This window comes from Sparus aurata, chromosome 11 (genome assembly GCF_900880675.1).
Source record: "Sparus aurata chromosome 11, fSpaAur1.1, whole genome shotgun sequence".
NCBI classification, from domain to species: Eukaryota; Metazoa; Chordata; class Actinopteri; order Spariformes; family Sparidae; genus Sparus; species Sparus aurata.
This window is the reverse complement of record NC_044197.1, coordinates 24,916,980-24,939,600: the sequence shown is the minus strand read 5'-3', so window position 1 is coordinate 24,939,600 and position 22,621 is coordinate 24,916,980. Positions and strand designations below refer to the sequence as shown.

General features: G+C 44.8%; 1 protein-coding gene across 1 annotated transcript in view; it reads left to right on the top strand.

The window, feature by feature from the left end:
- The window catches only part of cachd1 (cache domain containing 1), a 90,172-nt gene that overhangs the window by 11,653 nt on the left and 55,898 nt on the right, over positions 1-22,621 (top strand). The gene's annotated exons all lie outside the window — the stretch shown is intronic.

Sequence of the window (22,621 nt, the reverse complement as noted above, 5' to 3'; positions counted from 1 at the left end):
ATGAAGGATGTTAAAAGTAATGACGGTGAAGAGCTGAAGGCAGCAGTTTGCCATTCGCTTTCCTGCTAAGAGTGAGACGGGAAGATTGACAACACATGTCTCCTCTTGTAAACGCAGGTTTTTTTTAAATGCCGTCTAAACTCTGTAAAAAATAGGCGATTCACTCTTTTCCCACTGACTGATGCGTGTGACCTCTGGCGACGCGAACGCACCGGAAAACAGGGACCTTTAGAAAACAGCACTCGGTCACGATTGTGGCGTCAAACTGCTGCACCTGACTCGCGCACTTCATCCGAGCCATTTCTACCCTCAGGTGCAAATAAACCAGAGGTCCCGCACTTCTTTTTGAAATGTAGAAATATGAAATTATGGGTTATGCCACCAAAACAGGTCATCTACTGTTCTTGTTTTTGTGTTAACGTGTCCACCCCGGGTGTCATGTCCCATCAGTGCCGGTCTGAGCTGAAGCCAGAGTCATTTCACCCGGGTCCTTACCCTGTTGAAGACAAAAGCCTGATCTCTGCTGCTAATGGGGGTTATTGTCAAGTGTGAAAGGGTAAAACATGGCGCTGAAGCCTAGAGGTGATTAGCATAGATTAGCGTAGAGACTGTGAGCAGTGGGAGGCAGCTAGCCTGGCCTTGTGAGTTCCGTCGTTCACATCCTTTTTGACCAAATATTTTGTGATATAATATCAAAAGGACGTTGACGACTGAACCCTTTTTGTCGGCCTTTTCTGTGTTTCTTTTGGTTTTTCCTTTTGTGGCTCGAGGTCTTCTCCTCAGCCTGACGAGACGCTGTCCGCACTACACTTCCTGCTCTGCCCTTTCCATCTTCTCCACCATCCTCTCATCTTCCCCGCTCCCGTCTCTCGGTGCGACGGTGTCCGTGGGCGTTGGCACGTGAGGCTCTCCTGTGCCTTTTTGTCTCCGCCGCCTTTTGAAGAAAAGTCAGGAAGTGACCTGGGCTAATGAGTTGAACTTTTCTTGCCCCCGTCTCCGTAAGACAAAGCTGGTCGGAAGATGAAAAGAAGTGCAGTGTTTTGTTTTTTTTTTGTGTGTGTGTGTCTGTGTTTTTTTTTTATTCTCGCAGAGAAAATGGCAAGGTGGAAAATGTGATGTAGCTCGCTAATTAGGAGGCAGGGAAGAGTTTCGGGGCTTTGAGTGTGGAGATGAGAAACGGGTAGACGGCGTCAGACACTTCCAGCGTTCCAAACACGTGTAAACACCTGAAGTCACGGTCTAACACTATCTGTACCTCGACCGGCGCACACACACTCACACCTCACATAAACAAGACTCGTTTGAAGCTGCGTGTTCGGAGCGGCTGCAGCTGTGTTTAGCTATCGCTGTCTCCGAGAGCAGTTATGTGTTTGTCGAGCGACTGGCTTATTTGATCTGGACTGACTCACAGGTAATGGAAGACGAGCATTAGGAAAGCCAAACAGGTTTTTGGTGCTTTAACGCCGAAATGGATGTTTTCCTCCTGCCGGCGTGCCAACGTGACTCCGGATCACAAAAGAAGACGGCCAGGAAAAAATGAGCTGCGGCGAAGAAATCCTCTCTCAGCACGCTCTGCTTTCAATCTGAGTTGATTCAGAACTTCGGCGCTGTTTCAACATAATTATTTCAATGCGGAGGAACGAGCAAACTGTTGCACCGCGTCACCCTCGAGTCTCAAGCTCGAGACAGTTCCTCATCATCGGAATGTCAGCCACGCAGGGAAGAGAGCTCATTTAGGTTAGACATGATAGCCGAGTCCTCAGTTCTTTAATGTATTCAGCTCAGTGCCCAAATGATAACCATAATGTGTCACGCCGGGGACCACACTCATAAAAACATATTGCTCTTGTTGTGCAGGGGCCGTCTTGAATTCATCTTGCTGCATATTGTCCTCTGGTTTCTGTCCTCTGCCAGTGTTCTCATGGTGTTTCCTCACTGAGTGCGCAGGTTCCCGTTATGGTTTGATTTCACTGCTAAGCTAAGAAAAAATAAAAACGACCGATTGTTCGGTTGAATAGGCAGATCGGATCGTCTGTCCTCTGTGTTTGTTCACAAGCTGGGCTCCCTGCGGAGGCCGACGGCAATTAATCCTTTGTGTCTGTCCCTTAAATCAAGTGATTTAATTGCAGATTTTGCACGGAAAATGCTCCAACGCCACGGACGTCATGTGCTTTTTTGTGTTTCTGGCAGCGGCACCGGTTTCATCCTCCTGTCCCCGGTCCAAAAGAAACCCCACTGTCAGTATGTGGCGTGCCCTGTGCAGACTGAAATCAGTCCTGGTGGGCCAGCTGAGAGGTCTCATGTCCAGCCAATTGTATAGCAAGCCGGTCCGTCTCACGACATAAGCATTTATTTGCGAAGTTAACTTTTTTAAACTTGATTCCTCACTTTATCCAGTATCGTCCATTCTCTCCTCTCCTTCCAAACTTCCATCTCCAAGACTTTTTTTTTTTCTCTTCTCTCTCCAGAGGCCCCGCTTGTTGCCAGGTTTGGCTGCCTGGTGCCATGCCAGCTTTCTCTCGGTCTGTCTAGTCCTGGTGTTAGCACTGTCAGCCAGCTGGGGTGTCTGCTGGTATCTCTTGGCAGCTGAACAGGAGGAACAAATGCCGTCTTCCCGTTTGACATTTTATGGAACTTGCTAATTCGTATGTGGATAAATGTTACAGTGAAGAAATGCAGGAAATGTGCTCTGGCAGCAGAATGCATCAAAACTTCGTCAATGTTTTTTTTTTTGGGGGGGGGGGACTTGTGAGTGAAGGTAGAGACACGTCGCTGAAGATGTCACTGTTTTTGTTAGATAATCGTTACATCTGTGCTATTTACAGACAATTTTGAACACTTCTCTGCAAAAAACAAAACAAAAAAACCCATCCCATCCAACCTCGTCCTTTTTTATTCCACTGCTGCATCGCAAAGTACAAACTCTGTGAGTTGCTCAGTGAGGAAATCCTAGGTCAGCTGCTCTAATTATCACGAAAGCACAGCGAGCGTTAGTCACCTCATGAAGAGGTGCTCAAAGTGAAACGTGATTGTACCGCTGTGTCTGGTGTTATCTGAGACTGTCTCGCTTTCTGAACAGTCCTTTAAGTGAAGCGCGCAGCAGCCTCAGACCTGCTCTGTGTGATCGAGAAGTTCAGTTGATGGTGAACAAGTCAGATCTCTCACCTTCTCCAGGAACGTTAATCCGTCAGTGTTACACGGTCCGTGTGTGAAAGGGCTCTCGGACTGATACTGAGCTCTGTGGGAACACGGACCTGTGTGTGTGTGTGTTTGTGTTTTGTGTTGCGCTGGTCGGTGTGTGTGTGTACAGGTTAGTAGTGAGTTGTTTTTCATTCCTTTCAATAAGGTTGAGTGATATGAGATGATGGCTCGCAGTGATTGTGTTGAAGAGTCTTCAGCATCCATTGCAGGAAATGTTACAAACCAAAGATCAGGCCTGGTAGGATGAGATGTACAGGAGTTTTGCAGCCATGTGATGAAGTGCATTCATTTACAAAGCCATTCTGATTGTATCTCTGAATGGTTTCTTTGTCGAAATCCACCAGAATTGACTTGGTCTGCACATTGAAATATAATCAAATCACAATGTACACTGTCCAAAAAGAATGTCTTATTGTTGCCATGCTTGCTGGTAAACTCATCATAAATTCATTTAAGCATGAACCAGAGTGCTGTGTACATTTTCAAACAAAACCATTTAAAAGTCCAAAAATGGAAAACCAAATGTAGCTTTCACCATCAAATCTTCAGACCTTTGATTGTCTACAGTGGAATTCACCAATCATCGGCAAAACAGCAACTGTAGTGTATAAACATGTATTAAAAATCAGACAAAATATCGGTTCTGTCCGTTTTGGCCTTATTTTCTTACTTTTGAGACATTTGCAAACTAAACACAACAGAGTGAAAGTATCCGTTTTGATTGTCTGTACACCAAGACATTTCACTTCATGACAAAATAAGGAGCCGGATAACGTTATTAATATATATCGTGTCAATATAGAAAACGAGACACATTTAGAATGTGCAAAATAGGAGTATTGTCAAGTTTTTAATGAGGTCCCAAACCAGGTCATTTGACCGTTTCTGGAAGATTCTGCTTTGACAGGCGCTGTCATACGTCTCCTAAACACGCCTAAAAACGGCGTCGGTGCTCTCCCTCTCCCTGTATCCACAGCAGCGGAGCCACTCATCATTTACATACCACAAACTTGTGAATGTCCTTGGGGAACTCTCTCCCTCCCCCGTCTCTCCGTCTCTCTTTTGAAAGCGCTCGCACTTGAGCTTCTGCACACAGCGATGATCGACTCATGAATCTGAATGGGAGAGGTTTCCGATGTTTAGACAGCACAGGGAAGAAACCTGATGCATATTCAGACGACACCCCCTATAGGCCTGCCTGCTGTCTGAGAGCTCCGCTTGACACGTTTGTGGAACACAGGCGCCGTTGTGCGTATGTGTGTGTGTGCCCGGTGTTCGCGATGGGTAATGATCGCAAACAATGTATTTTTCCTACATATTTTTGCATATATGAGATTTGCGGATAGGAATGAAATGCCTGGGATTTGGGCCCCTTTGCTAACACGGCAATTAATTGTAATTTGTCATACATTTAGGCCCCTTTTTTATTGAACGTTTTCACTCAGAAGCTGTTCCAGTTACTGACGGCGCTCGAGGTTCTGTGCCCTCTTACACCCTGCACTTCATGTCATGGCTTTAATGAGGGACGGGGAGTGACACTTATTACTCAGGGAATTCTAAAACCCATCAAAACATCTGGCTCCTTCTTTTTCTGTGAACTTGATGTGTGCGCGCTGCATAATGCACCCAGAAACACCGTCTAATTAACGTCTCCTTAAGTTGCCATGCACAGCGCGCTCGGAAAAAAAAAGTCGTGTTTTTAGGTCGTAATGAGGACATTTCGTACTTGACAAGAAACCTCAGAATCTGCCAGTGGCTTGAGTTTGTCTTCACTCAGCCGGTCCAGCGCGCACAAGTTTTTCCTAGCAGGGGGAAGATGGCTTGTTTGCCTTCAGGGCTGTAGTAGCCCTCGCTGGCAGTCACTCGCACGGCTCCACCCGTCCTCCGGGGATTTGTTTTTACCATATGTCACTTCCCAGTGTAACTTCGAACTGAGCTGAAATGTGGCTATAAATTTGAAGAAATCCTTCTAGCAGGCTTGTGTATAGAACCCTGTCAGCCCACAAGAGGTGTGAGGGCGGAAAAAAAATGAAGAAGTGACACGACTGTATTTATGGGGCTTCCCCCGGCAAACCACAGCCCGAACGCACTGAGTCAGCATGGACGTTCTCCTAGCCTCCTGCGACGAAGGTGTGATGGAAAATCTCTGGCTTTACTCAAAAATAACAGCTTTACCCCAAGTTCATACGATATAACAGTCGCCGCATTTCTATGAAAGCAGTTTAGATTTAGCCCGGGTGATTCTGTCTTTTCTGTTCAGTAAGCTGCTAGCCACCAAGGCTAAATTTAGAATGAACGCTAGTTAGCTCATTTTTGGTCAGATAGCCTAGCCGGGGGCGCTTGGTGTGTTTTTAATTTAGCTTTTTTCCGATGATTAAAACTGACCAGCGCATCGGTTTTAACTTTAAAGCTCGTCAGCGTAAAAGACCGTAAATCCTGGATTTCATTGGAAAATTAAAAGGCATATGTTTCCACATTAAATTCTAAAGCAATGACTTGACCATGACCTAGCCTACTTAACGTCATCCCGAATGTTTCCCACAACGTTTAAACCCAAACAAAGACATCATTTGGATTCAAGGCAACGGTGCGCTACATTTGGTTGCCCGTCGACGGCGTTTCCAGATATCCGTTTCGGTGGAGAATCTGTGGAGTGTTTCTCTGATGCACTATTTGTTTGCCACAGATGGAAACACCTGCACTGTGGATAAAGTAGATATTTATGTTTGTGTGTGTGCGTCCCACTTGCTGCCAGAGTAGCAATGATTTCATCTAATAGTTTTTCTGCATGAATTAGCCGTCTGAGATTGAATCGTTGAGCAGACGTTTATCTGAGAGCCTTTTCTGTCCGTGTCTGCAAAAGCTCAAGGTGTGAGTGCTGGCCGACCGTGCCTCACCTGAGCCAAAACCAACAGGTGGACATTTATAATCTGTCTTTGTTTGTATTTCTCTACCCCCCTTCTCTTTTAATACCGCCACACAAACATCATCCTGACTCTGCTTTCATCAAACATGTCTCCAAGCGTGCTAGTTTTTACTGCCGTCCTTTTCATCACCATCCATTTTTTCGATAGGTAAATATCTGTCATTGTATTTCCTCTTTTCCTTCATTCTTTATTGACTTTCTCGCTTCTCTTTGTGCTTGTGGACATTGTGCTGACTTGTGAGACGGCTCTCTGATACAGATTGTGCTCGCGCATTACCCCCTGTCACGATAGCACTGAGAAAAAAGAGATTTGTGTGTATGCGTGTATTTTATGTGTGTACTTTGGCATTGTGGTTTCCTGCCGCAAGTCAGGGTCACAACTCATAAACTGTCCTCCCTTTAATTCGCTTGTGTCTGCGCATGTGTGTGTGTGTGTGTGTGTGTGTGTGTGTGTGTGTGCAGCTGCGCCGGCTGTGTAGACGAGACAGATGTGAAATTAGAATGAAGAAGTTTTCAGAGTGTCACGTTAAAAGCTGTTATTTGCCCGTAGATGCATGATGCATCTTGGCGAGTTGGTCATTTTTATGTGAGTCAATATGAGTGCGCATAAATGTGCTTGTATATCCGTAATTTAGCCAAGCATGGGCCGATGTTTTCCTTCCTCACCACAGCTCCCAGGTTGCCTCCCTCAGCACACTGAGTAGCCAACACAAATCCTGCGTCCAGTTAATCATCTCGTGTCATGAAGATTGGTGCTGTGCTGTGTTAAGCTGCGGCATGCATTAGTCTACTCTACGCACAAGATGATTATTCAGAATCTGCATGTCCTTTTACAGGCACACGTCTTTTACATCCTGTAGCTTGCAATCATCAAGCTCACCTTTTGGCGTCCGGGTAAAACCCATAATATCCCCAAATACAAGAGGTTTCTTTTGGGTTTTTCTGGACACTTACAATCAAATCACACAAGCATTTGGAGCAGGTCATTTTTTCCCCCAATAAATTATGCTAGATACTGTATGACCTTCTTTTGAAGATCTGGATGCAGCTGGAGAAACAATTTCACTGCCATATATCGTCCATGTTAAAAAATATTTTTTTTAAACGCTCAGAAGGAACATTTAAAACAGCACGCCGTTGCAGCATCTAGTCATCCTGATTCAAAGAAGCTGAAACACCGGCACTGTTTGTTATATTGTCTTCACTACACCACAGTTTTCCCCTTGTAAACAGTGTGCAGTTCATGAACTGCTAGCTTCATACCAAGGTTTCTGGCACACTAAAATGTCTAAAAGTCTGTTTAAATGTACCAAAGACCATGTTGGTTGGGGATTTCAGAACACAGATGCAGCCAGCGACTGAGTTCTAGCTGGTAAAAACATGAGGGCAATCAACCAAAACAATGGAAAAAGCTCAACAACAGTGTTTCCAACTAGCTAATTACATGAAGATGAAGATGTTGATGCCTCATTGTACGTGTTGGAGGGTTCAGCTCTTCAAGAACGTGCACAGCATTGATTGCCGGCTTACTGATGCCAGCTGCGGCCTGTAGAGGGCTCTTGCCTTCAGGCTCATCGATCAGGATTCACTCATTGGCTAATTAGATGTATTCAATATTCGGCCACGTGTTGCCCTGGTCAGCTTGGTGCTTAGCAAAAATGTTACAGATATTGCAGTGAGTGTCGCCCTGACTCACTGGGGCTTGTTCCAGGTACTGCAATTTCACACTGACTGATTCAACGTGACCGGTGATACCAATTTAGTTAATGTGGTAAAAGTACGGTTTGGTACCCAGCAGTGCTCTCAAGCCTGTTGTATCCAATTTCCTTGATTTGAGTGGTAGGGTGGGGTTGCAGCCAAGGCACCATTGGTCAGCAAACGTTAAAGGTGGGTTGTACGATTGCAGAAAATAGTTGATCGTTGAGTCGACCAAACGGGAATGAGACTCAACAGTCAACCATCTTTCCCCACAATCAACTTAACCCACCTTTTAAGTGTTCAGTGTCATGCTCAACACATGATAATGATCATGCATCCGCCAACATGTAGCCTATTCCTCCCAGACTGCTTATAATGGTTAATTCAAGGTTAGAGGTGTAAACATGATGCTCAGCAGGACCAGGCTGCACTGTTTTTTGGCTCGGCAAAGGCACAAACCAGTATCACATGTGGCTTTCGGCTTGTCACCGGAGCGACCCGTGCCTCTATTAATCAGCGCGTGTAACTGCCCTAAGAGTACATGAAGTAGAACAAAGCGCCCTGTCTGTACAGAGACCTTCTAACAGTGGCCAGACATGATCTCACATCGTGCTCAGAAACCCGAGAAGGAGACCACCCCGGGAGATTTTCTTTTCCTCCGCTCTACCCTATGTCTATACTCTTCTTTATCTCCTCCACGTCCCTCCTATCTCTTCGTCTTTTTGTCTGCCTTTTTCACCCTACTGCTCCTTCACAATCACCTGCCTCAGACCAAAAGACACACATTGTATTTGTTGTGGCCATTGTTTGACTATCCGTGTTCTTCTTATTATTTTTTTTATCCTGAAAAATGCATCATCTCTGTCTTTTATTCTTTTTAGTATGGTGACAAGACTTGTGCCAGTTCATCCATCGTGTGGCTCTTGTGTACATGTGCGGATGCTTGTAGGCTGCAAGTGAAACCCTTACAAATGAGTCCACGGCGCAGGAATGTGAAGATAATCCAGGGTACTTTGTGCAGACAGTGCAGGCGCCCCATCTGAACATCCTCTCACTTGGCTGCGAGCGGGCCTCTGCTGGCAGGAAGCGCATCTCAAAGTTTCTGAATTTATTGGTGCGCGGCGATGAGCCCTCTGCCCCTCTGCTCGCAGTTTATCAGTCTCAGTTCTTTCGCACCCTCTTTCTGATCTTTTTGACTTTTCTAAGGGGTCAGTGTGAAGTTTTGGCCTTGGCAGGGTGCACCACCAGGGTATGACTGGGACTCGCGGTGCCAGAGGCTGCTGGCAGGCTGGCATCGGGCCCTGAGATGGCTGAAGCCCAGCACAGAGGTTAAATGTTTGCGAGACGCTTGTTTAGTTTCCACCGCTGTGCCGCCTGTTTGCCTCGGTCACGTTGTTTGTCATCTGATTTGAAGCCGAGTCGTATTATTTATTTTGCGATAAAATACCAATCCTGTTCTTAGTGCGAGGAGCAGCAAAGTCGGAGCAGCGCTTTTTGAAATTCAGCCCGAAGTGTCAGAGTGTCAGTGTCAGAGTCGGTATCCATTGTGAACATGACCCCACTGTAGGCCTAAAGTAATAGTTTAAGGCAAGTGTAGTAGACATTAGCCGACCCTGATTTGCAGCAGAGATTCTTTTCTGGTTTGAACTCTCCGACCCCTCGATCCTCACAGTCATTTACAAGCCTCCTTGATGTGAAGCTGGTCATATGAAATGAGCACAGTTCTCTCAACTAATTGCTGTTCACCCCAGTTATTCGCAAGATTTACACACCATCGATGACCCAGAAGTGCACGGCTGCACGCAGCGCATGACGATTCGACCACATTCATCCTTTGGCTCCTCGTCACGTTGTGTGTGTGAACCGAACACCATGATTTATGGACTCCTTGATATGCGGCAACATTCAAAGCGCCCGTAAAGCACAGAATTTTCTCATTATCGCGCATTCCTGCGTCGGACATATCAAGGCAGCGCGTGAGGTTTTGTTTTTTGGTCCCACTTCGCTCACTAGATTTTATCAGCTTAATGGAGGCGCTCAGGTATGCGGCTTTGATCTGTCCTTGGAAAGTTTTCACATTGGCTCCACTTTAACAGCAAGATGCTACTCCCATAATGCACTGCCGGCTTGGCGCTGCTGCCGCGCCACGCTGAATGAGCTGCTGCTCTCGGGCTTCAATCCAGAACGCGGGGGAAAGTCCACGTGGCGTCTGATATCTCATTAGCCGTGAAGCGTTGCAGTCCGTCACGTAAAATTCCGCTCTGTCGTGAGTGTGCCATAGTGCTGACCAGGTTGTGTAAATTCTCATTAAAGAATTAGGAATGCCGCCATCAAGAACTGAGTTTCAGTATTTCTAATTAGTCAGGTCTGATTAGCGCACGGTTACTGTGGCCTGCAGCCCCGTTTTAATGACTCGACTGCTTCGACATCAAAGAGGCCTCGTGTGGAGAAAACAACCTGCACCCCATGCCCGGAAACACATGCCCTCTACATGCTCTCATGGACACACACACACACATACTATATACTGTGCTAAGATTAATCATATTATACTATGCAAGCTAACATAGTGGTGTTATCCCGTCCTTCGCTCTCCTTTTCTAGCCTCAGTTAAGACCGTTTGATGATGAGTGCCCACAACACTCATTGTTTCTTAACACCCAGAGAAGAAAGGGGAAGGCGGAAACCTCATTTGCTCTCGCTAAGCCGCAAGATTATGTCTCTCATTTGAGTCCCAATGCCTTATTTTCAGACTGTCGCCAAGCCACAGTTCTGCTGGTTCATTACCATCCTTTGTCTTGCAGGAGAGCTAAATTAGGGCAACACACGACACGCTGAAAGTACGTTTCGTTTCCCGGAGGCAAGAGGGTGAAACGCCTCCAGTGTGGCTCCTCTGCCGTCATGTTATGTCGATTTGACTCAGCTTTTATACTTAAATTCCAGTTTTTCTTTCAAGAGTTGGCTGCAGAATAGTGTTTTAAATGTATTTTTGCGAATGTATGGAAAAGGGGATGGATAAAGAAAGGGAAGTACGAAATATTCTTTATCGAGGCAAAGCTGTGTGGCTGCATCAACCAAATGTATATGGGATCCATGCCAGTCGTCATATCGGCTATAATTAATGGTTTATATCTCTGTCCTCTCAGATTTTACTGCCCTTCTTTATTACCAGCCATCAAATTAAAGGTGAAATACAGATGGATCTTCAAAAATGTACACAGCCGTAGTTTCAAATAAACAAGATGTCTGGATTTGGTTTTGAGAAGTTGTTATCAAACCACAGTTCTGCTATCTTTTGCTTCTCTTCATGGCTCTTGTCTGACCCCGCCCGCTTTTCCACAGTCCGCCCTCTACCCCCTTTTTTTCTCTCCTCCACCCTCCATTCCCTCCCTTTTTTCTCCCACATGTGGAAAGCATTATATCCTGTCTGGTGGAGAGGGAGAGCAAACATCCCAGGCCGACACCGAGAGCCTCTCGGGTAGGTGTAGGGGGGCGGCGGGGCGGCAGTTGGGAAACTGCATGGCGGTGACTCTCTCTCTCGCTCTCTCTCTTGGCCCTGATGCTGTTTGGACAAAAGGGGGTCTTGTTATTTCAGAACCGCAGCACCCGATAGCTGACAGGCTTCACCCTCCCACCGCATTGGACTGGACAGGACCCCGGTTGAATGGGGGAGAGGGAGATAAAGGAAGGCCCAGTTAGAGGTCTTTGCGCTCTAGTATTTTTTTCTCATGAATAATTCCTGCAGCATCTGTGGACGTGAGTTTAGAACTCTTGTAGGTCTCATTAGCGAGCTGATTGCAGCTGGTCACATGTGGTAGTGCTGTGACCACTCACCTGATCTGTTCTGCTCAGACCTACTTTGAGAGCACGGCCACTGTCGGGGTTTTTTAACCAAAACATCTGACGAACAGAACGGAAATATTTATAGTGGCGAAAAAATATCTTCAGCCAAGCCAAACAAATGCAAAAACTGAGCTATACAGAGTAAGGCTGCAACCTTTAATTGATTAATCAGTTGATCGTAAAGCAAGAGAACGTCGGTTTGGCCTTTGATTGGTATTGGTAGTTGTTGGTTTCAAAGGTTCTCAAATGTAAGAATCTTTTCTTTTCGTGGTCTTTGCATGATGGTATTATGGTTTTTTGGGATTTTGGACTGTTGGACACACAACAAAAGACATTTTCCTTGTTTTTTAATACACCAATTGACTATTAATTGCTCATACTGATCAATATATTGTTGACCATAGTTAAAGACGCACTGTTCAGGTCTAAATGTACAAACTATTGCCTCATCAAGAGGTCGTCAACCTCTTTGGATCATGGCTGTTTTTGAGAAATGAAATAAGGGACTGTGGTGGAAAATGTTCGAAATCAAATGTTATATGTTGCCCCGCATTGAAAAGCCATCATGTATGTGGTCGGCGTGACACACTGGGACATGAGTTAAGACCGGGAACCTTTGTCCAAGATTTCTAGACCAGAGTTGGATACCACAACAGCAGGCTGGGATCACCACCACACCCTAAGTGCTTGGACCAGGGCCCGCTGAACTGTAATGTGCACAGTTTTCTGTGTTTTGATTTATTTATTTATTTATTTTTAATTTACAAATCTTACATCCAGAGTTTATATTCCTGCACCAGATTCTTTGATTGCTTACAGACGATCCAAACATTCTCAGTGTGACTATGACTGAAATCAACATCACTCGTGGTCCAGCCGGAGCAGTATGGGAGTGCGGTAAAAAAAAAAAAAGAAAAAGTAGGATGAGGGAGGAAAAGCTTAAACACTCAGTGTTCCTGTGAAGCACCCAGTGCATGCTGGGATTTAGACCCTGCCTTAGAAAGAACCATGAACTGTTTTATCCATTATGGCCTAAAGTCACGTTACTATGACAACCAAGCTATGTTTTTGTGAAGATATAGAGGCTAGGAGTCACTCCTAAATGTAGAAGCAATCCTCCCTATTTTCACCAAGGTTTTAAGTGCACATGAACGTCGAAAGCACACAGATACATGTCTAGAGGATTAAGAGTGGAGCACAGTAAATCAGAGCGATCCATGGTATTCCTTTGACTAGCAGGCTGCACTGATGCATGCACCCCTCACACTAACTAACACAGTGTGTGGGCCGGGGCCTTGGAGACGTCGCCTCAGGTTGTCCGTTAGTTAGATTCAAGCAAATTTAATTGACCCCCAGCACCCTCTGAACGCAGCAGCCAGCGGTTGGCGTACGGCTCGTCATTTAATTGGCGAACCCACCCGGCTTCGCTGAAATGGAGACGCTCTTAATTAGCAACGGTTTGGTTTCTCTGTCACTAAGGCGTGATGTGAAATCTTGCTTACCATGTGTTGACCATCGAGCAGGCGATTGAGCTTTGGTGAGATTTCCAGAAATCGTGGGAGGAAACGTTATAGATTCCGTATAGTTTCCATCAAATCCGTAGCTAACAGTAAATGTGAGCAACAAAGGCCTCAGCGCAGAAAAGCCATGTCATTTGCCATGTCGGTTGTTTCAAAGACTGGTAGCTTAAATTTTGAGTAATAAAAAGCTGCATTAATTGATTTTTTTTCACCACTTGGTTTCATCACAGCCAGCTTTAAACTCAGCCTTTACTGGGGCAGTCACGATTTGATTTGACTTTGGTTCATAAGTTCACGTTTCGATTGAGAATTTGACTTTTACCGCTTGATTCCAAAAGATCAACAGATCTTTGGTTAAGTATGCTATAACTGACACTCCTAATGTTTACATCATGTATCATCACCTTATAAAACTGTTATTGCTCTTTAGCTGATGAATGCTTGACTGTAACTACCTACCCTCTAACCCTGTTGCTCTGCCATTTTATGTATCATGTGGAAACAACAATGACAAGAGAGGAGAGAAAAGCTGAAAGATGAACAAACTCTCAGTGGAGCTAACATTTCTGTCGTGGTTCATCACTAGTAGCAACATGTGTCTTATTGAATAAAACCATTTGACCATAGTTCATATACAATATCGATCAGTGTTTAAAATTATGCTGAGGCCTCTAACGAGCACTGAACAGTGACATGTTGAAGCCAATCAGGCCTTTTAAAAAGTATGATCAACCTCCTATCACACATCTTACAAGAAAAATTACAAGTCAAAAGAACCGTTGCGTTTGAGACCAGTGAATAGATTCACCCAGAACCAGAACTGCTTCTGTTATCTGGTTTCTAACTGAGCTGAGGTTGTGCTGTGCATAGTTATAATTGATAGGAAACACGGCGAAGCCGTTCAAAGCATTTCGAGTTTAGTTCACCAGGCATCTCCCCACAGACAAATGGATGAATACAAATGCTCTTTTCGTCTGTTGTTCTGGCCCGTGTGTTGTGGAGCTGTGAGCTGCAGGTGCAATTATTTCAGACTTTTTGTGATGTATTGCGGAAAAAAACAGAAACGGTGCTCTCTCTCCCCTCTCTCTCTCCCTCACTCCTCCACCTCCCAGGTGCCTGTTTCCTGACTCTGCTTTGTAGTGTTCGGGAAAAAAAATGGAGATGGGAGGGCGAGGTTGTGGAGACATGGCAAAGAGTCTAGAATAAAGTGAAAAAAAAAAAAAAGATGGGAAAGAAAAACAAATCAACACACATGGACATCAGAGGCGAAGCTCTGATGCCGCATCCCTGGCTCCAGCCCTTTGTAGTGCAATGAGCGGAGAGTTGACTGGGGGCAGGGAGGGAGGGAGAGAGGAAAAGCCAAGGGGGGGGGGGGGATGAAGCACTGAAGGAAGGAGGAGGCTGAGCTGTATAGCAGCAGCATGAAGGAAGCAGCAGTTATTCTCCCAGGGGCTTTGGGCTTTTATCTGTCAGTTGTATGGAAACCAATCTCTCAGGCCCTACAGCTCCAGAAACAACTACACTGCAGCCTCGTGTGTGGATGTGAAATGCGTGCGTTTGTTCGCGCGCGACACGTCCACATTCACAGAAATTTTCCCACAACGAGAAGCCTGTAGTGAAGGCGGGTCGATGGCGTGCGTACACACTCTGCACGCCGGCGCTTAGTCACTTCGACTTGTTCACACATATTCGAGATGCGCCCCGCCCAAACCATGCTCCCGTCTTTCCCTCCGGTGTGTTCACCGCTGAACCTAGCACCAGTGATCAACAACCCCTGAGGACACGATTAATGGGTGTTGTGTTCAGGGTTTTTTTTTTTTTGTTTTTTTTTTCGTGTGCACGCTCAACAGTTCAAATGACTGTGGCTTACAGCTCCACGCGGGCCTTTGAAGACGGGGGAATTGTTAATAGGTGTATTCCCTGTTCAGCCCTACCTCCGCATTTGGCCTCCACTTCCTCTCCTCCTCTTTCCTTGCCTTCCTTTTTTCTCTCCTTCCTCACTCATACCTTCGCCTCTCAAGAGTCGGTGCCATCTTTCCTTAACTTCTCTTTTACTCTGCATTAGCGCTGTGTTTTGTTGTCAGTTAGTCTGACTATTATGCCAAGGAGCTGGACATTGACTTTCCTTATGTCTGACCTCTAAAGTTCATTTATATGAGCATTAACATATTTTATTAATTAGTTTTCACTACTAAAGCAAAAACATCATTTACCAAAGTGCAGTAAACAATGCTCGTTTTTAATCTTAGAAGTAGGTTGCCAGTTTGACTTTCCTAAATCCCCTCTAATAAACAGCCTGGGTAAAAAGTGTTTAATGATAGAAGAGTTTTTCTGTGCTTGGCAACAGACAAAAATAATAGATGGGCCAATTAGCTGACTAATAAAACGATCAAAGGGCCAGACTGAGGTCGTTAAAGAGGCACATTGGGCCTATGTGCCACCAGTTGACCAGGTCTGATTTAGTCTGTAAAATGGCAAAATAACTACATATTTGGAAAAATTGCTCATCACAATTTTACCAGAGCCCAAAGTTATGTTTTCAAAATTTCTTCTTTTGTCCCTAACCAACAGTCCAAAACCCAGAGACTGCTCATGTGCTGTCAAATAAAGAGAAGAAGTTCAATCTCTCATTCAAGAAGATTGAACCATCGAATGTTTGACATTTTGAAAAACAACTGAAATGATCAATCGATTCTCACAATAGTTGACTTTTTTCCCCCCGATCTGTATATCTGAGCCTGTCTTTCCCCCCAAAACATAAAGGGGTGTCTCTCAAAGTCACAGTGTTTGGCCTGGTATCATCAGTTGTCTGCCTCCACTGAGAACAAAAGAGAGAAGAACCTCTTGGGGAAGTTTATGGCGCCCTCAAGAGAGCCTGACCGAGGAGCTGAAGAGGCAGGCCTAATTAAATGGATGCCATATAGATGGAAGGTTCCACTTAAGCAGCTATAAGAGAAGGAGGACTGGGGAAGGAGAAAGAAAGAGAAACAAAATGGAAAAGGCTGTGTGGTTTAGCCTGGAACTCAACACAACAGCAGCAGGTACTAAAGCCCACGGTCGACCCTAAATCGGACAGGACTGCAAACGTTTTCTTGTTATCTGTAAATCTGCTTAGTCTCACACGCCGACCGATTCCGCCGCAACGGGCCAGCAGTCCTGTGTCTTTTATAACGAACATGCTACAGGAATGGAACAACACACAGGTTCTGGTGTTTATCTCCTGCCACCGAGGTTGAGTCATTCATGTGAACCAGTCGACCGTGCTTAGGATTATCCCCGAGGTGGGTGGATTTAAAAACGGGCCTAATGGGAGAGCGCTCGGTGCCCTGTGATCAATGGAGAGACGAGTCTGAATGCATTTCTTGTGAGATTAGTGCCGAGCGAGCTGCCTGTTTGGACCCGGCGTCTGTTAAATGTCCCTCTTCAGTTTTCCCGTTAACAAACAAAAGTTGCGTTTACATTCAGTGTTACTCACCAAAGCACTCGGTGTGTGTGTGTGTGTGTGTGTGTGTGTGTGTGTGTGTGTACTCGAGGTCCAACAAACACGACAAGTGCATTTGACTCCTCATAAAACATTTGCAAAGCTTATTCTTTAAAAAGTACTTTAAATCCTGTAGTGTTTACGTCCATGTTTACCAGCCTGTCAGTCCTCTTCTTCCCCGCCTTTGTTTGCTCATTGAGTCAACACACATGTTTTGATCTCATATATATATATATATATACATAAATATAAATATATGGAGTTTACATGGAACATATCCCTGTGTATGTGATCATAACAGTATCCAGTTTTCTGATTGTCTGCCTGCAGGTGTCTCGTGACGCCTTGGCCACTTTGTTCCGCATGTTCATAAACCAGGAGTCTGGTTTCTATCAGATAACTCCACAGGCCTGTACTTTAAAGCAGGATTTGGGGTCAGCGCGATTACTTTGGGGATTTCGGGGCTTTGTCAGTTTGTAACATATTCCGCTCTGTGCGCTCATGGCTATCTGCGGAAAACCTGGGTCGACTTAACGACTCGCTAAGCTCATTCACGTGACCGCTTGGCCTGATCGTGATGGTTGGGGTTAGTGAAGCCAGGTGACGGAAAAAAACATTTAATGGGTATGTTGAGCATGCTTCATTTGGAATATTCGGGATTTTCTAAACTGGGATAACATACATAAAAAACAACCAGGATATTGTTGTGCATGTATACGCAGACATCGATAGATCTTGTATCAGTGGAATAGTGCATCAAAGTCTAAAACTCAACCTGTGAGGTCCTCCCTTTGACTCGGCATTGGACAAAACACGCATTTCGGATATTCTAAAAAAAAACAAAAAAAGCAGCTTGGATCTCATTCGTCATTCAGATGGATTGGTGCTGTATGTGCATTATTCCACAGCTTGATAAATGAGGCCAAAACGGTTCATTATGTCGCCATATAAGATGAAGTGTCTTCTGGAAAATATGGCTGTTTCCTGCTGCTCTTCCCAGCAGCACAGATGGAGGATGTGTGCATGTACGTACTGTATATCATATTGTGTTTAATGTCATGAGGGATTTCATTGATGGCTGTGAATCACACTTTTTTAGAAACTTGAATCTTTAAGCTTCCAGAACAATCCCCGTCTGACTTCCCATCGGTGTGCGGGACATCCTCTTGATAATATTATTGTTGATTCTTCTCTTCCTTTGCTCTCCTTTTGTTTTTCCTGTCCTGCCCAGCCCAGTAAGGTGTCTGGTGAAGTGTGAGTATGACCCTGACACTGCGTAGTCGCCTCCACGTGTGACTTTGCGCTGGTGTGTACGTGTCTGTGTACATTTCGGTGTTTGATTATGGGTCAGGGGAGGCCACGGGCCCACGGTGGCCTAGGCGGCCTCAGGCCTCTCAGGTTTCAGAGCTGAGCATTCCTCGCTGGCTGCTACATAGCTGTGAAAACCGCAAAGCAGCTCTAACAACAAACACTCGAGGCACTGGGGGAAAGACGGCTAACCTGTGGGCTAATCAACAACAGGAGTTTTCTCTCTCTCTCTCCGCAGGATTTGTTCCCAGTCTTTTCTCTTTTTTCCCGAATTGACGTCTTAATGGAAAGTCTGTCCCGGTGCCCGCTTCTCCCCCCGTTTTCCTTCTATTCTTTTGGAGTCGTGTTTTGAGAGCACATGCTTCCTGCTAAGAAGTGGCAGCTCTGTTTGTGTGTGCCTGTTCGTGTTTATTTGACAGTTCAACGTCTTGGACTTTCTCTTTTTTTTTTTTTTCCACCAAGAAGGGTGTGGAACAGTAGACTGTCTGGGCTTGGTTTTGCACTTTGTAAATAACTCTGTAGTGAAGTATGCAGCTGCGTGTGTGTGTGTGTGTGTGTAATAATAACATAACAACACTGTTTGTATAGCACTTGTCTGTTAGTCTCATGCCACTGTAAAATGAAAAGAATATGCTGAAAAACATTGGTAACGAGAACTGCTGACTCCGTTTAGACAATCAGGACTAAAACGGAGCGCTTTGTTGAAGTTCTGTTGAAGACGGATTGACAGTCGGCAGTGTTTCTGTTTGTGCCAGACTGCTTTATAGGCTGTATGAGGCATAATTGAGTTTTCAGAAATTACATTTGATACTTAATCAACAAGAGCGTCAACTGAATGGCCCGTTTATGGTCCAGAAGACGGCATTGTGAGGAGACGTCGGCGTGTAGCAGCGTCTGTTTATTTGCGTCCGTCTCAGCCTGACTATTGTACGAAGGTTTTTTTCAATTAGAGCGACACACTTAGTTGCTTAATGCATTAATTGATCAACAGAAAATTGACCGACAACTTCTTTGATAATCAGATCAGTGTTTAAGTCGATTTCCAAGTGAAAATAACAGAAAGACGTTTCTGATTTGGCTGTTTGTGTGTCAAAATTAGCAACTGTACTTACATTATGAAACTGGACATTTGTGTGGTTTGTACACAAACGGACACAAGAACGTGACGTGATGTATGGTTTCCACCATTTTTTTATGTTTCATTGGATAACTCCATGAATCTAGTATCTAGTAGCTCTAGCGATACATCAGTGTCATTTTTTAAATCACTTATTTGTATCTAAGGCTTTCCTACAAAGGTGTTTACATCATTAGGTTCATTTTTTTCTTTTTAATCACACTGTGCTTTATTCTTGTCATTGCAGTTAAATCTTGCTCAGCTCTATTTGAAAGCATCCATTGCTTTTTAAACTTTTTATCTTTGGTGTTTTGACGGTTTTAATCATCAGTCACATTCTTGGTACTTTTTTTTTTCTCTTTTATTTGTTTTTATTTTATTATTGTTTTTCTGTGTTTAATGTGAAGCACTTTGTAACACTGGTTTTAGTAAGTGCCATACAAATAAACATATTCACATTCATATTATTATCATTATAATTATTATAAAAAATGGATCAGTTGGCCAGTGTTATTGGCTGATTTAGGCTTCTGACAGATGTATCGGTGTAGGCACATATGTTGTCAGATAGACACTGATATGAAAATGTATTTTTAAGAGATCCCAATATAGAAAAAATTATAAGAATAATAATTAAATTCCCAGTTTCAGTGCATTTACTGAATGTCATATTTGCCGACAGTAAAATATCCTGCCACCAATATCTTCATTAAAACTGCCCCAAAAATGTGTCGAAATATTTGTCGGCTCTATTAGGGTTTATTTTACCTTGAAAAACCAGCGAGGATGTATCTACAATCAGAATTTGTGCCACCCTGCCTTCAACAGCGTGCTGTCAAATTACATTTCCCTGCGAGAGCCAGTGGTAAAAGTCAAGTTGTGCCGATGTGTCAAAGGCAACAATATCCTGAAGAAACCGCCCACCTTTTCCCTTTGACCGTATGAAGCCGGTGACATTTTGCTTTCTTATGCTGCGCAAAGATCTGTCGAAAGGTGTCAAGGTGTAACCATGGTTGGGCAACAATGGCCTATAGTGGCTCAGATCCAGGTTGGTTTTGATGTGGTGCATTGTGGGTAATTGGCGTCCTCTGGAATGTGTCGAACAAAAGGTGCGGACAGGCGGCAGGAAACGGTTGCGGTGTGGAACCAGGTGATTTAAGGCTTTGTGCTCAGCGCGGTGGCTTACAGTGAAACACCTGCCTACCTGCTGCCTCAACACAAACATTAGTTTTACTTTGTTTGTAGCTGCCACATAGTCCTGCTGCCTATGTTTGGGAAGTGTGTGTGCGTGTGTGTGTCAGGAAGCCAGAGAAAGAGAATGTTTGGCTGATGGGACCCAGGAGACCCTCTGAATAGTGTGTGTGTATGTGTGTGTGTGTGTGTGTGTGTGTGTGGGTGTGTCTTTTGGGCAGCTCTTACAATGTTTTCCTGGGGCTCTGTTAGCGTGTGTTCAGGCTGAGGTCACACCAGGACTCATTTTCTCCATGCCTTAATGTAGCGCTCCGCCTCCCAATCCACTTAACAATATAAATCAGGGGCCATTAAAATGTTTTCAGTCTGGAAGGTGAAGGGGGAAACTTAACATCACCTTGTGATCCGGGCTCATGAAACCCTTCATTTTGTCTCGTGGCTGACCTCCAGACTTCGGCAGGTGACGCATTTTCCTCCCCGACCCAGAGGCTGATGTAAATGACAGGACGGTGCTGTCTGGGTCTGAGGGGTTTGGTTGTTTTGGCAGAAAACCAAGTTTATCGTTTCTCTCCGGACTGGTAATAAACTCGCTCCAGATGCACCTGCTCGAGCAGAGGGATCCATCTCTGCTAATGCTAATGTCTGTCTCACTCCGGATCAAGAATCAAGACGCTGACTTGGAGCCTTTCCCACCTCATTCACTGCAGTCGGTTTGGGTGTTTCTCAGCTGTAGTCACGCAATATTTTGACAGGCTATCATGATACAACACCACCCACGGCTGTGGGAACCTGTAAATACATCACCAAGCAATTAACCATTAATATCCTGTGTGTTTTGTAATAATATATGTTTGATGTCTCTGCATTTTGACTTGTTATAGCAGGAGGGGTTGCAGGTGTCACATATAACATTTATTTATTTAGATGCGCCAGTGAGTCAAAGTACACAAAACCAAGGCCCTGTCAGTGCCATTAGAAAATACTAAAAACCTGCTTTTACATATTTAATACCACTTGGCATAGATTATTCTGCAGTAGGATTATCTGAATGATGTGAATTTTGGATGTTTTTCCACTGAATAATGGTGCTAGTTTATTAAAATTAGCAGCCCTCTCTCCAGATTCGCGGAGACATTTAGCCACGTCTTTCGAGTTGCTGTTGCCTGCAGCACCTCTTGATATTCTGTGACCTTGACGACGGACAGTGCTCACAAATAGGGCACAATTTTAAAAGTCGAGACTTCCTTTATTTGCGTGAGAAGCTGTTTCAACGTCAATAACAAGGCAGACGAGGCTGACAAGACAGTTTCTTTAATTGTGTCGTGCCAAATCACTTAGAAATCCGTCAAGTGTTTATGAAGCAAGTGTTGATGTACATGTCAGTGTAACAGGTTTAAGGTTCCTGTTGCCAGTTTCGTATGTGCCTGTAAGCCACAACATTGAGAAGACTAAGAGGTGAAGAGAATAATATGTATCATGTAGTTGCAGTGCTCTGCCAGGAAACCTTGGGAACTGTCATTCATGCGGATGCCACTTGATACACAAGACACACCCAAACACCGTTGTAGAGCAAGTGCGGCACCTGCACCACACCGCAGAGACAGATAAATAATGGCCTTAGGGAAAGTGACAAAGATCTAAAGGCCTCCAAATTCTCCAGATGAATCCAGCACCCATTGGACTTCCAGAACAAATTCAACCCATAGAGGTCCCACCTCAAAGCCCACGGGACTCAAGCATCCCGTCCTGGTGCCCGACCCCACAGGACACCACCAGAGAGGCCCTGTGTCAATGTCCTAATGGTTCAGAGTGATATTGATGGCTGTAAAAGAACTGAGAATAATAAACCCCTAATCACATACAGGCTGAAAATCATCAGGAAACCAAACGGCAAAGAATGGGCAGAGAAGGCTGAGAGTCTGAAGCTTTCATTTCTAGCTCTTGGTCTTTGCGACGGCCATTACCAGAGCACATTTTGATCTGCACTCAAAGTTCAGTCCCCAGCTCCGGCGGCGGCTTCATTATAGCTGGTGTAGGTAATGAGCACAAATGGCACAGCGGCAAGATAAAGGTCCTGTTTGGATTCTTTACAAATGTGGCGAAGCGCAGTTGTGACACTGAACATAAAAAGGCCTTAATGCTCGAACTTTTTTGGTTACCTGCGATAATGATGCCACATTTTGCAGACTCTACAGGGAGAGAACATTCGCTGTTAAATCTTTTTTCCACCAATCTGCGGTTTGGACAGTTACTGCAAATGTTCTCCCGGAGTGCTGATAACAAACGTCCCCGCTCGGCAACACCTGAAACCAAAATCTATCTGTGAAGAAAGTCTG